A 16,183-nucleotide genomic window follows, 5' to 3' on the forward strand; every position below is an offset into this window, starting at 1 on the left:
CACCAAGGTGCTGATGCTTCATCAGCACATTTTACTAACAGTATTTCTTCCTCCCAACAAGACATTGAAAAAATACTTCCGAATGATATATGTTCTGCTTCTCAACTTTGACTGTTAACAAGTTTATATAAGCTCTTGAGGATGAGATCCTTGCCTGGTAGATTATCGGATGCAGAGGATCATGTCTCAAGCCTTGACAATAGAGAAGAAGGTTTAGACCAAACACAACAGATGCTTCTTCAATCTGAAATCACCACAATGGGCTTAAAAACAAGACTATGAGGGTCAACAGTAGCTTTTATGGTATCGCTGAGAAAACTGAAGTTGATAACCCAGTCCTATTTATTGAAAACATTCCTCTTTATGAAAAAATTGAATCTCTAAATTTGTTGGGTTAGCTTTGGCGCCACTGCTTGAAATTAAAAAAGTCCATAGAATTAACATTGATTTGTCCACAAACTAAACTTCTCCTCACTCAATGACTGTGTAGCTGCTATCACACCAAGAAACCAGTCATATCTTTATGACTTCCAAAATATAGTCCCCATTAATTTTTGTGGGTCACAGAATAGTTCCCTGCCCTTACTTGGCTGAGATGATTTTATTGAAACTGAAAAGATGTCTTGATCTCAGATATGCTGTAAAAGAAAGTTACTGTAAGCAGCCAAGATGATTGTAGCTACACAATCTGGCACCAAAAAAGGATTTTTGAGCTGTATGATATTATCCAACCTTCAGATTCTGGTTTTGCTGATCCTATGGCTTGTTAGTTAGCATCGCCATTATCCCCAGAGTTTATCCTCTCTGGTCCACAGGAAAGTATTGGGGTGGGGGAGGGTGGTTATCCCTTGTACAATAAATTCAGTAACATTGGGAGCAGATATGTTTCTGGCCCTGCTGAACATGGAAATCTCCAGGAAAATAACGAGTTCGATCTCCTATGAGATCCCCTGATGCTTCCCTTGCTATTCTTACAGTTCCATGTCATTTCCACAATATACATTACTTTGTGGTAATTTACTTCATGGAAATAACTTTGAATCTTTACTTCACATTTTGATTTAATTCGTGGAGGGGTCCCTCCCCAAGACCCCTTTCCCCCGTACACTACCACCACTACCCCAAACCCCTTCCAACCCCCCTTTAACCCACAATTATATACTACATATATTCAAAGTCATTTGAAATAATTTCCACAAAGTAAATTACCACAAAGTAATTTACTTTGTGGAATCAATGGGCCACCATTCTTGCTGATGAAAGGTGATTGTTATTCTGTATCATTTTGCGTGTTGGTTGAAGTAGTGATTTATCATATTGCACTTTTTCCATTTTATTTGGAGGTGGTTTATGCAGCAGTAGTTTTCATGTACATGTTATAATTGACCACTGTGACTATGTGAAATATTAATGTCTCACTTATAAGCAGAAAATATATTTTTGGGATATTTGTTTCAATAACTATTCATTTTCTTTAGACTGTACAACCTGTTGGGCAGGTTTGGTCACTTTCATTCTGGTCCCATATACAATTGGTGGAAGGGACTGTGACGATCCTTCAGATAATGTCACTTTTCCCCAGGGGAGAATCCCTTACCATGAGGCTAGGCAGGTGAAGCCGCTAACCAATAGTCCCGCTAGGGGGTGGGAAAATACAGGAGGATCTCATGGGGAGGGACTCCTCTCCTAGGCATAAGGACACAATTTGGAGCCACATCCCTTTAAACCCCAACCTGGTAGGCTGATGGTAGGACCTGAACCATATGACTCTAAACTCATGTCTAAAAACATGTGTTACTGTGAAACATCGAATCCATCTGATGACAAAAGTACTGAGATGAAGAGGTGCTCAAAAACACTATATTTGAGCAGGACGAAAGCTAGAACAGCTTATGTCAATTGGAAGGACGTTACGCTGGGGACACCCCCCCTAGTTGAATTGAACAGCAAAGATGTATTGTGATCTTCATCGTCCTCTCATCCGCCCGGCAATGACCTGTGCGGGGATGTATGTGATTTGGCTCTGGCATAATTTTTCGCATTGAAATTGACCGTGGTCAATTTTTCAGCGAATACAAATTTACTGTGGCCAAATCCAGCAACACTTTGACCCACACCCCCAACACATCCCCCCACCTACCTTTTGGACGCCTGCTTCCTCTCCTGGCCCTGCGGTGTCAGTTCTGTCCTTCTAACGCAGGTCAGATCCAACGCTGCAAGGTCCCCTTTTCTTTTCTTTTTTTCCCCTGCCTCCATTCCACAGGAAGCGGGGGACACCCCCCGCTACCGCTCAAGACCATCAATACCAAACATGGGTAGTGGGGCACACCCCTGCTCCCCATGTTCGGTATTGATTACCACATTTTATCAAATGTAATCGATAAAATGGTACTGGCCGAATTCGGGCAGATTTACCATCCCATCAATTAAAAACAATCAAATTGGGTAATACCCTTGTGCGGTTCTGGCAAGCTGGAAGCTATTATATGACCAGAGGGAGAACCAGGCGACCAAGGAGGCCCCATTGAAGCCTGAAGGGCTGGTGCAAGGCTTCGAGAGACGACAGCGAGGGTTGTCTCCAACGCTGAGAAGGGAAATAGTGGGACGCCCCGAAAAATGTATTGCAAGTTGTTTGGGAATGGCACAGTAAACTTGCAGAGACTGAGAGGTGGTGGCACGACCTGCAGTGAGCAGACCGTTCAGTCCGACAATGGTGGCGAGAAACCTGCTGTAGCCTACAATAAAGCCACGTAGGTTACTGTCAGAGGAGAACAAGAGATCGTGGAGGAGTAACCTGTCATCACGACAGGACCATGGGGTACACCAGCTATGCTGAAGCAGTCCACGATGACCCGAAGTGGAGAGAAGCAAGGTGCTGAGAACTACTAAAGGAAGAAGTTGAGCTAAGAACTGTGGACACCCGAACCCTGGCAAAACCGGTGAATAGTTCCCCGGGAGAAGGTAACAGGAACATGTATAAGTCCAGGAGGGGACCGGGAAGTTACGGGGCTAAATCAGAGGAAGTCATAAACCATTCTGTGATAGAGTTCCCAGGCTAATACCACAAAAGTGTAGTGCTGGAAGATCAAGGGGGAGCACAGGAACAGCTTCATTGTCCTAGAGGGGGTGGATGAAGAGTTATACAAAATGTAAGGATTGTGAAGGCCTCCGTAATGGAACCACAAACATAATTGAGAGGTAATGGGGAAACAGCTAGGAGAAGATAGTCATTATTCTAGCTGCACGAGAACTTTATGCATTGTGTACATTTCTGTTGGGTTATGGAGAACAGGGACGTCATTTCACCAAAATGCCAGGGGTCACGGAAGTGACATCACATGACCCTTGACCTCTAATGACATCACAGGAAGTGGCATTTTGACCCCGCCCCCAAGTGACGCCACACAAAGTAATGTCGCACAACCTTTCACGCCTCGACATAACATGAAGTGGCATCACATAGCATTGTTCCTCAGTACACTAAGAACAATATAGTTACGATATTACAGTATTATGATATACATTTCATACAAGAATGGATTACCACATGTAGCATTAATATCGGTGTGTATATGCCCATATGACTGAATTGCTGTGAATGTAACCTCTAAGGCCAAATGATGCCACGGGATGTAAAGAAAATACATGTGGCTGTTGCATGAAATAAAACAAGGTGCAATAACACATTCAATTGTCAGTCACATCAGAGCACTTAACACATTTCAGAACTTTGGAAAAGGAGAGATATTGTACGAATGTGTTGGTGTCTTGGTGTCTTGTTAGGAGGTCCAGGGTGCTCCAGGGTGCTACTGACCAGATGCATAGACAATACATCCACAATACGAAATGGCCATGCTTTACCTTGACTCAGGCCAACACGGCAGCAGCGCCTACCCTACCTTGCGCATATGAAATGGTTCTAACCAACAGAAGACAGTTTAATTGCACCAGCAGAATTTGTACAGTGTGTATCATTTTTCAAATAAAATGGACACACACGTACAGATGTATACAAAAGTAGCATGCCCACAATCGCCCCGACACTCACCCACATGTTGTAGCTCGCCACACGGCCGCAGACACCATTCAGCCCTTTGGTAGGGGCCAGCACCTGCCCTCTGAGCAGGTGGAAGGGGCAAAAGGGTGGCAGTGTTGGTCTCCGCTAGTGGTGCCCATACCCAGCCTCTGCGCAGAGACACACCAAGTCCAGGCTAGCTGGAATTGGATGCTGAGGGCACCCTGGGCATCAAATTAGGATTAACCCCCCATGGATGCGCAGCGTTCAGTTATTTTTTTTCTTCGTCTCAGCGTCAGGCCCTGGGCTCCGATAAAAAGGCGCAATCGTAGCTCTGTTAAGCAAATGGTTGCTAAGTAACCCTTGCAAGGCTTGACTCGAGGAGACACATTGGCGCCTTTGCTTGCTTTCGCCCTCCGCCCACGCAGGCATTAGAGCTTGCGATTTGCTTCAGGACTGCTGCTTCCTAGTATTCATCGGCACATGCCCCACAGCCGGCCCGGATGTCAGACGAACCACGAGCTCGAGAACGTCCAGTGCAGACCTAGGCTGCAGACACAGTGGCACCCACCGCCGAGCTTGCATGCTGTGCTTTTTTTTATCTAGCAGTTTGGATGTTTTCAACAGGGGTCTGTCTCCTGTTGAAAACAACAAACAGTTTCTTAAAAAAAAAAAATACCAGAAACCGATGCACTTAAAAAAAAGAAAATACCAGTGCTCTTAAAAAAAGAAAATACCAGCTAAACCCAGAGGTTGCAGGAGGTTGGCAGAGGTCGCAACTGTGCGACCTCTGGCGACCCCCAAATGACATCCCTGATGGGGAACCCAGACTTTTGTGGAACATTTGGCGTTTCGCCGCTTTACATCTAGGAGAAGGCATTCTCCTGGATTATGAACAGTAGCTGGACTTCATGGTATTTTGTTCTAGTGACAGGGTTAGAATAGGAGCTTTTGTGAACGGGAGGGTGCCTTTTTGTTTTGACTCATACAGACGTCTTGACGAGCACCAGAGTTCCTTTTGTTTTGGTAGGGAAATCCCCTTAGAGTTAGCGATAGATAGTTCTTGTTTATCATTTAATAAAAATCTATAGCAACCCCCATGGCACCACTTGGCCAGTTCCTTCCTTCCTTGTCGCCACAGGATGCTCTAGAGTGGACACATCCTTTCTCGGGTTCCCTCAAGTGATTTATACTGCTTTCTGTATGCACTACATATTTACATCATTTATGTTAATTGACCTATGCATCCCCTCTCCTTATGTTTCCTGTTCTTTGTGCTGCATATTTCAATTATACTTAAACTGCATTCTTGTATGAAAACATTGTTTTTAATTAAGTTTTTCATATTTTGCTGTTGTACTACTACATAATTGTACCTACATATTAATGTTCTGTATGTATTTCTCCTTATGACTCGTAGGGTTATTTCATGGAATGTGAAATGCAAAACAATGTTTGCCCACCTCTAAAAGTTTAAACACTGTATTGCATGTGTTGAGACTCAACTTAATTAGGAAGAAAGCTTTATGCCAGCATTGACAATTGCACTTTATGATATTTAGAATACGTTTTTAAATCTGTTGCAAGGCAACAAAGCACTTCTGAATTATTTTATTAACTTAATATATTTGTACAAGTGTAATTATTTAAAGCAATATTAATATCTATTGTACATTTGTCTTATATATCATATTTTATTTGGGTAAGATATGGTGTGAAAAGCATTTGCTAAAAATGCCTAATTAAAACAAAAAGCTTTAAGCTTAAGAGATTGGAAGTGCTTGGTGAATATTTCCTTTCTAAAGCTTTAGGGAAGAAAGAATGTTTTTCTGTTCTTTTCTGCAAGAGTGTCTACATTTTAAGGGATCGATTTGAATGGTTGTTGGATATATCGCTTATTAAAATTTCAACATCTATTGTCAATTTTTTACGGAATAGCTTACCCATACCTGGAATTCTGGTGTAGTCCCTCATAAAAATGAATGGTTAGCAAATATGATGGACTCCTTCTCTCTGGAGTCTACAAACAGATTTTTTATTTTGTCCTAGACCAGCAAATCTAGAGCAAGTCTCAGTTCTAAGGCAAGAATAGATTTTGTTTGTTTTTTTGTTGAATTGGGATTTTTTGACGCATAGAGATTTTCCAATCATGACAACATTGTTTTTACTATGGGCATTTTTTGTTTTTGTATTTTTTTGACATGTTTTTTTACATGTTCTCTCTTCTTCCTGTACTGATTGGCCTTTTACTAAGAAACTTTGTATCTCCTCTTCTCTTTTTCACAGATCGGCATGTCTGGCTTATGCTCTTATTATTTTTGCTTTTGATTTCTGCTTTTGATTTCCATCCTCCTTATATTGTCAAAAAGAAATGAATATTTAATAGTCTTTTTTGTCTTCATCTAATCTCTACCATGAACCTGACTTCACAAAATATTGGATGTATTTAAGGCTACCGTAGGAAGTCATGTAATTACAAGGAACACTCATTTTTACAATTCGCATTTCTACCCAAATCAAAAAATCTTAATCTTTAACGGTCCCCCAAATGTGTTCTAAATACATATTGCAAACTCTGGTCTGAACATGTACTCATTTGGAAGGTGCCACAGTTTTCCCTGTATTCCCGGGAGCCATGCTATTATTACTTCAGCTCCATCTGTTGGCACCCCCCTCTGTACCGTGCGTCCGCAATAAGCTTTAATAATTTCCCTCACATTTAAGAGGTGAATCTCAGGTGTGGAACACACTATCCCTTTGTCAGTGAATGAGATGGTCATATTGAGTTTACTCATGATATCTCTGTCCATTATGTTTACTGGTGTCTATCAGGAATACAATAAGGGTAGAGCTAGGTCATGCTCCACTAGAGAAAGTGTAAGATTGTCTGTAAAAGGAACAAATTCCATCCCCCCAGATAATCCCTGTGCATTCATTGTGTTACCTGGCATTCTATACCTCCCCTCCCGGATGCAGGATCTAGTTGCCCCTGTGTCTACAAGAAAGGAGAAAGTCTTGTCACCTATCGTCACCCCTATACGTAGTTCCTCCGCTGGGTTGGGTGTAATTGATAGGATAGAATACATCAGGTCTGTCTGTGGGCTGTCCTATTGAGGGTATAATGACATTCCATTCCCTGCGAATGGGTTGCCCCCACCACAGTATTCCTCCTAGTTTTTGAATGGGAGTCACTCCCATGGAGTCTGTGCTCATCTGTGTCCCATTACCTTGCTGTGCCCAGTTTAGTGGCTGCATATTATTCTGCATCTGCGGTACATGTGGTGCCTGTGGGTACGGTTGTGCTGGAGTCTGCATTTGTTGTGTTTGCATCATGGGTTGGTATGTCTGTGGGTATGCATTCGGTGTCTGCTCTTGTCATTGTGTCTTGTCTTGGGCATTTTACTTTCCATGTTTCCCCCTGATATGTTGGTTGATATTGCATTCCCCCATTCTTCTGCATCCCCCTTTGCTTCTACACACCCTAGAGATGCGCCATATCTGTACTGTGCCACACACCCAGTACTGGGGTGGTTCCCTCATTTGCCATGGGTACCCCACACAGAAACCCTCTTGGCCTTGTAATGGGTCCCAGAACCCGCAGCCCCCCTCTTCCTCTGAACCTGTGATTCCCATCTCCCCACCCCATGAAACCTCCTCCCATGGGCGGCAGTGCATACTGTGTTTGTAGTGCATTTTGTCCTCCCGTACTTGTTAACACTGCCCCTTCCATGGTATATTTTGACAATTTCTTCTGTACTAACTTTGCCTCCTCCTGTTTTCTTTCCTCACACTTCTTTCTCACGTTTTCTTGCATTAGCCTGCAATAGTATACTATGGTGAGTTGAAATTCTGACCACAGTTTTGCTTCCATCCCCACTAAATTCTTAAGTTGCTTTTGCACCTGCTCTGGCTACCCTCAACATAGTATGTGATAGAATAATCCCATTGTGTTGTCCCACGGTTCTCGTGTTTCAAGTCTCTATTTCTCTTGAATAGCCTGAATATACTGTAAGGGGTCTTCGTCTTCCCTCATTTTGCATTCAATGATTGTGCTAATATCTGAGGTGTATGGGTACTGCACCCGTAGAGCTTGTCATATAGCCGCTCAGCAGTTGTTAAACGGCAAACCATCTCTGAGCCTCTGTGTATGTGGGGTAATGCTATCTATATCTATTCTGCATGATACAGCCCTAGAACGATGTGCTCTCTACCCCTTGTCCCCCCATAATCCAACTGTGTCTTTGCCTAATCGCCCTACCGTGTCTCGGTCTATACAGCCTAAGGCAGTTAGCCCTTGTCCCTCGTCCTCCAAAGTCATCGTCCGACTCTGCCGTCATCGTCCGACTCTGCCGTCACTATCAATATTGTCTTGGAAGCTTAGGTGACTTAATACTGCACCTCCCCACTGCCCTTCTTCTATGTCAAACATGCTCCCGCAGTACCCCCTCACGGAGGATCCGGTATTGCTTTTGTCTTGCAGCGTACCTGCCCTACCGTAGCTTCTCCCTCAGTCTCGTTCTACTTGTTCTTCCCTCTCCACATTAACATCAAAATGTGCTAAACACAACTTTACTCCTACTTTTCTATGCACCGTTGCTCTCTTACGAGCCACTCTATTTCTAACTTCCTCTTTTCCGTTTTTATTTGTACTTGCCTTTCCCTTTCTTCATCTTCCCTTTTCCTTGCCATTTCCTCAGTCTCTCGCTGCCACCATATCTCCTGTTGTTCGCATTCTCGCGCTTCTGCCTTCTGTTTCTCTCTTTGTACTCTCACGCGTTCCTACTTTTTTCCCTTTATCGTCTCTCTACCTCTTCCATTATCTCTGCCCATTCCCTTGCTTCTCTTGTGTCCTTACAATCCACGGCTTCCTTAAATGGTCCTAATGCTTCTCCCGCTGTCTAATTTAAGTAATATTTGTCCCCTGACGTACTTGTTTGATGCTACATTCTCCAGCACTTCTTATCTCTCCTCTGTTCCCAGGTCATTCTCTTTTACGCACAATTGGGTCTCGCTGGGCTCTCTCTTTTTGCCCCCTGTGCTTTCTGTTCCTGCAGCTGTTTGTCTGGCCTGGTTTTGCCCTCCCTTCTGCTGTATGCTGGAGGTGCAAATATTGGGTTTGTGTACCCTGCTGCTCTCAATTCCCTTGCTGGATATAATCCCTGCACTCCTGCTGTTGCCCCTTTGCTCTCATGCTCAGGAGGAGGAGGAAGAGGAAGAAGTGGGGGAGGAGGAGGAGGAGGAGGAAGAGGAGGAGGAGGAGGAGGAGGAGGGGGAGGAGGAAGAAGAGAAGGAGTGGGGGCCGAGGCCTTTTCGCCCAAGGCCTCTGGTTTGTTCCGCATCCATTGATGCTGCGCCACATCCCCGCTGTTGTCCTGGAACATGTTCCACAACTCGAATATTGCCATTTGTTTGCTCAATTTCGTTCTCTTGTATATGTGCACGTAATGGTTGCTGCACATATGTGGAGAAGCTACCACCTTTTGGCCATAGCTTAGACAGTTTACCTTCTGTGCTCTATGTCCATTCTGTGCTATATTTACAAATGTTGTCCTTATACCGTGGAAGGGACCGGCACATATGCTATAGGGATGTGTCCCCCACGTTACTTCCACAATACATTATTTTTAATACTTACTTGACCCCAAGTCAGGGCTTTCGACACTTCCGCTGTTAGTCAACAAATACACTTTGCCCTACGTTCACATTTTTCAGATAACAGTTTATTGATACGATTTGATGCCTCACCGGCTCTCAACCAATACCTTGAGAGTGCTCAGTGCACTTCTTTTCTACAAACATCTTCCTCCTTAGGCACACCCGCCAATCTCGCACATGGACCTACTGCGCATTGTCTCAGAACCACCACCACTCCACCAAACTTTAATCGTCAAACCTTTTGCACCTCCTTGTGCTGACCCAGTCCTCTACACAAACGGCACTGGTGATGTCACCTCTATAATGTATAAGTAAAGGACAAAAAAGAGTTGCTGATATCCACCTATTTACAGGACTACCCAAACATTTCCCAATGGAACTGGTACCTCGACAAATACAAAAACATATATCCATGGCCGTCTTCCTGCCTAACAGGGGTTACCAATATTTCACATGCTCAATCTGTACCTGCAGCGTCACCTTGTAGATAAAACGCCTCTGCAAGACTTAACCAGAAGAGCACCTTCTGCGGTTCAAGCTAGCTTCACTTGCTAATCCCTATACACGGGGACACCATCATCCATGACCCGAGCTACAATGCCCAATCCACAGGAACTCCAATATTTACATAACCTCTATCATCCGTACTCTTTAGTAAATCATCTAAGCTAACCGCCTCAACCAATCTCCTCAAGATCGAATGTTCCATAACCATGAACAAGTGACATCTACCTCTGCTCCTTGCTCAACAATACTTAACAATACTCAACAATACTCATCAATACTCAACACCACCCCACACCCAACATCTCTTCACCACCTCCCCTATTTGCCGTATGGCTGAGTCAATACTTACACTACGTGATCCATTGACGCTGCTCGGCCATCTACTCTCCCCAAAGCTGCCATTCCACCCTTCTGGTCTGCTAGGCTTCTCAAGGACCGCGGGCAGGATTTTCTCCAAGGTGGCACCTCTGTGTGGTCCTCGTGTTCCGTGGGCTACCCCACAGCCCTCCAGGTGTTGCAACAGAAGAGGCGGCCCTGTGCCAAATGAACGCAGCAAACCCTTCTCTTCTACCAATTTGGAAAGGTATACCAGAGGACCGTGGTTCGTGCTACAAAGTCACCGTTGTGCAGAGTACCCAGGGACCAATGAACCCTCCCGCAGGACTGACGAGGACTCGGCCAAGGGCAAGTTAAAACTGTCCTTTATTTTCCCAACAGACAGGGAGCATGCAGGAAAAAACAGAATTCTCCGGCAATCACAGCTCCTGAGCCTGTGTTCTGAGTTTTTGTTACACAATGGTGTCACAACAGCTAACCTCTCCCCAAAAACCAAAGAGCTCATTCTATTGGGTAGCTCGGGTGGTATTACCTATGGAAGTCGCCTATATGTGTGGCCTAACTGGTCCTTCCATGTCAGGTGGTCTTGCCTGAGCCTTCCCCCAAAAACTATCTACTACATTGTTGCAGGGTCATAGGACTACCATTGGCCCTTGTTCATTACACACCACCCCAGGATTTGTGCTCCCTGATTGGCTGGAGCGGGCCCCCCAGGCCTGGGACTCAGCTCAGTTCCCAGCGCTCAGTGTTCCTTCTCAAATTAATGAGAAAGACTGTGTGTCCCAATTGCTGCCACTGGTATAGCCACCTAGCCTGGGAGAATGCCTGCAGGTTGCAATGTTTGTTGGGCAACACATGCAACAATTCTGGCTGTCTCTGTGGCTCCGTGCAATTTCACTACAGTCGTTCTATTGTTTCTCTCTATATGTATTGTAGAGCTTTCTCTTGAGGGTAGTAGTATTTGGCTCTTGCAGGTTCCTTATACATCCCTAAAGTTCCATAGGGTTAGTTGCAATAAGCAGTTGCAAGCTTGCTCTGTGTGACTCTTGCTTTCTTGTGTTTCTGCATTTGGCTAGTGAAAGAGAAAAAGGCTTGTGACAGTATGTACATGTATCAGACCTCTGTCTACAGAACTGTGTATACATGTTCTTTATGTGTGCACGTGCGTGTCTGTGTAACCTCATGCAGGGATGCGAGCTTGCTTTGTGGCTAACGTTACTATGTCGTGGTGTCACTAATTATAATGGGTTATTTATAATGCACTTAATACCCAGAGGTTTCTAAGCACGGACCCAGGGATCGAACCTGTGTTGCTTTGTGTCATCTTGCTTCCACAATGCGCACGTTGCCCCGGAGCTATCCTCCCGAGACACTAATGACATCAGAACGGCTGGATATTTATCATTAGTCAACCTGGTCTAGTGATGTGGCACCTGTGTCTGTGAAGACATCAGCTGGATAGGGTTTGAACGGTTGTCTAAGAGAATATCTGCTTGCATATGTAGGATGTACTGGTCGGCCTGGGGGCTTCCCAAACAGTGACTAGCATCTCTTGTTTCTCAGTCTTCGGCCTGTCACTCATATAGGGAACATGAGGGCCATTTCATGGACCCTCTCTTTACAATAAAACGGTAGGTAATTAGAAAAGTGGTCCCTGTGTTAAGATGGCCTGGAAAGTCCCAAATTACATAGGTTCTGGAGCCAGTTTAAACTGGTTTATACATTCAAAACCTATGGGCCACAGTGATTGGCTAATAGAGGTGATTACATATACATTGTATAGGGGTTACATTTCTGATGGGGTAACACTTGTCTGATGACTCCTCCTAAGACCACCTCTAAATTGATAAAGGTAAAAAAGTAATTGGATGGCACCTTACTTTATGGGTGGCATAACATTGGAGGTGTTCATTGGTTGGCTTCGCACTAACCAACCTTGGGCAACTGACAGGTCGTCAAGATATGAGCCAGAGAGGAGTAGGGCGGGAGAGGTCCACAGACTGCTTTCCTTTCAATTAATAAAGATGCCATTTCTCATTTCTAGGCCATGAGCAAAGGTGATCTCTTTGTATTTGGCCTTGTGTGGCGTCGCATGTCTGGGGATACATGTAAGGAGTAAGGCAGGCATCCTATCTGTGTTCATTGATACTGAATAGGCAGTGGGGGTCATTATGACCTGGGCGGTACGGGATATCGGGCACCGGTAGGGAGACCGGTGCCGGTAATCCCTTATCGCCCTATTCCAAGGTCCCTTGGTCTGACCACACATCCCTTACGGGTCCCGCTAAGGGACCAGGGCGCTAATAACGGGCTTGCAAGTCGCGAGCCCGTTATTGGCGCCCTCACCATTCCCATTGAGCCCTATGGGGGCTGAAATGGGAATGGGGAATGGTTTGTTCAATGGGGACTTACCGGTCCCGCCAGGGTCGGACTGCACCGGTAAGTCTCCATTGAACAACACCGGTGCCGGACCCATTATTGGAGGCAGTCATACGCAAATAGCGCCATGACGACCACCAATCTCGGAATGAGGCCCAGTGTTCTTCAATTATGGGTCACGTGTGATCCAAGCATGTTTGGAATTTTTTCACCCTGCATTTATTGGGATTTTAGCTAATATTGATGTGAGTGTTATGTTTTCTCTTGCCACTGGGGACACTCTTATTCTTCATGGAGTCTTTTGGCTTATAGTTGTCCTGCGCCTGGCTTACAAAGGCTGGTTGTACTCTTATAACATTTTAATTAATCTGGAAGTATCATTCTTGTATCCTGGGAATTTTTATCTCATGCTTTCACTGCAACGTTCTGACCCTCCCTTAATTCGTGGTAACCTTGGCTGTGATTGTCAGCTGCTGCCTGAACTCTTCAGGGACCTGTATTTCTGTGGTTTCAGCATGTTGAGCTCTCGTGAAGCCTTGAGGCCTTTCGTTTAATTAGAAGCATGTTGTGGCTTCCATTTTGGAAAAGATGGCTGCCCATTACTGCTGCGTTTCTATGTTAGTGAGCTATATTCACATGCCGTTTATGTTGCATTCAGCTTATACATTGCTTATGTTAGTTTTCTTCATGTCTTATGGATGCACATTTGCTTTGTGTCTAATGCATGTACATGTATTGTCATGATGTTAGTTTTATTACTCTTGCCATCTTCATCTCAGATTGTGTCAATCTCCTGCTGTACCTGTCTGGGATAAGGGTGTTACGGTTGCCTTAGTGAGTAGCATTTCTCATTCATTTTAAAATGTGTTTATTGGCATTTCTATATAGGCATTAACATATGTATCAGAAATGTGAAGGTGGGAAGGTGAGTCGCGCTCAAGTTAATATTGAGTCATTCAACATCCAAATTACAGTGTTCCAATACAAATGTTTCCCAAAGGTTTGAAATATACAGATGTTTATTCTCAGAGTTGGACAGCCGACACGTGTTCAACGTGTGACGACATCATGCTGTAACATCACTTCCGTGACGTTTCAGGTTTATTTTCAGTACGCTTAATGGTGGATCAATATTGTTTTTCTCTCTCTGATAGTCAAGCTCAAGAGTGGTCATGACGGGCCTTTAGTGGCCTAAGGATTAACTGGAAGAAATCTGTTTTCTTCCCGGTGAAGGGAGGAGGACAGACTAACCCACGGGAATGCCCATACCGTACGGAGCAGCTTGGCTTCTGATTCCTTGGGATCTGGATAACAACAAATCTTACCAGCTATACCACATACAATCTCCAACCAATCATTGACCGGCTCTCCAATGACGTCCACCACTGGAAGCTTCTCCCCCTGACCCTCATGGGCAGAGCCGCACTTTTTAAAATGATGGCCCTTCCGCGATTCCTCTACGTCTTTCAGAACGCCCCATTGCAGATCCCAAAATCTGAATTCGACCGGGTGGAGACCCTTTTCAGGGAGCTTCTATGGGGTGGAAGTCAACCACGTATTGCCTGACTACACTTCAGAGGTCGGTCTGGGAGGGTGGGATAGGAGTGCCCAGCCTTCAGACCTATTACTGGGCCTCACAACCTGTGGTGGTCAATGACCTATGCATGGGGACCGGGAACTACCCCATATTAGAGCCGACGTGGGGGCCTTGCATGACACTGATCCACTACACTTATTGTATCAGTCCCCCCCGAGACCCTCCCCGCCAACAACGAAGGCACATATCACCACCATTTGGAGAAACGTACACATGTTTGTGGGGTGGGGGAACAAAATAACGGCGGCGCAACTCCTATGGCAAAACGCCAACCTGAGGGAAATTGTGAAATTTGAGCCATGGCCATGCTGGGTGAGAGCCGGTATTCTGAAAGTGGGGGATGTCTTAAAAGATGGGAATCTGGCCCGGTTTGAGGTCCTGCAGTGCAAATTTCAACTCCCAGACACCGAGAGGTACCACCACATGCAATGTCTCATGCCCTGAGAATCCACATACCTACAGATGACAATATCCCGGATTACACACCTATAGAATGCAACATATTGCCTGAATATATCCCCACCAAATGCACATCCATCCTCTATAACGCCATCACATTCTTTGCTACTCCTGAACTGACCAGTTTAAAGGCCAAATGGGAAAGGGATGTAGGGGATATCGACCCCGAGGACTGGATCTGGGTACTAATTCACCCACGGGAGACGGCCATCTCCTCTAGACTCAGACTGGTGCAACTCAAAATACTGCACAGAGTGTACTACCCTAGAACTGCACTGTTTGGTTGGAAAAGGGCAACAAACCCGAACTGTCTCAGATGTGGGGAGGAGGAGGGAACCTTCTTTCACATACTGTGGTCATGCCCCCGCATCCGAATCTTCTGGGAAGCCTGCTGCCGGGAACAGGCCAGGGTACTCTCTAGCACGATAGAACTGGACCCGAAGGTCCTAATCCTGGGTGCACCGGGAGATAGCGATTTCAACAAATGGGAAGAACTGTTACTGCACACGGCAGCCGCCCTGATGAAGTGCAACATCGCACAAAAATGGGGAGTCCCGGAGCCTCCGACGCTGGAGCAATGGGCACTGGACATGGACACATGTGCTATGATCGAACATTGGATATACAACGCAAGAGGCTGTCCCAACAAAGCTTCTAAAATATGGGGGAAGTGGGAGGAAGGAGGACCCTGATGTACACGGACACCGGTGATGTAACTCTGTACACATGCAAAATGGGTCATGATCGGGATCTACGTTAATGGTGATACAAAATCTAATACTACTGTATGACTGGTCGAGCCGGCCTCAATTGCTCTAGCTGCCTTTTTTCTTTTGTTTTTGGTTATTTTTTTCATGTTATAACTATTTAATAAAAAATGTTTTATTTAAAAAAAAAGAGTGGTCACGAGCGCACAGTAAAATATATGGAATCCACAAAACATTTGGATCAGACGCATCATTTCTGCAATACATTTCGCCTGCATGCATGTTGACATGTTATAAATAACAGGTTAAAACAACAATGACGCAAACTGCCTTCACTTATTAGGCATCATTAAGCATTTATCTCTCCGCTTAGCACCGCTGATGGAATGGAGTGTCGTGCGCAAGGTTAATTATCTGCTGGTTGGGTACCTCACCCAAGGCGGCAATAATGGCATATAGTCCTTTGTTTGCAACTAAATGTGGCTAGCACATAGACATAGCCATTGGAGCCCCCACACCTGGTAATTC

The sequence above is a fragment of the Ambystoma mexicanum genome, chromosome 11 (genome assembly GCF_040938575.1).
Source record: "Ambystoma mexicanum isolate Mex_15411 chromosome 11, UKY_AmexF1_1, whole genome shotgun sequence".
NCBI lineage: Eukaryota > Metazoa > Chordata > Amphibia > Caudata > Ambystomatidae > Ambystoma > Ambystoma mexicanum.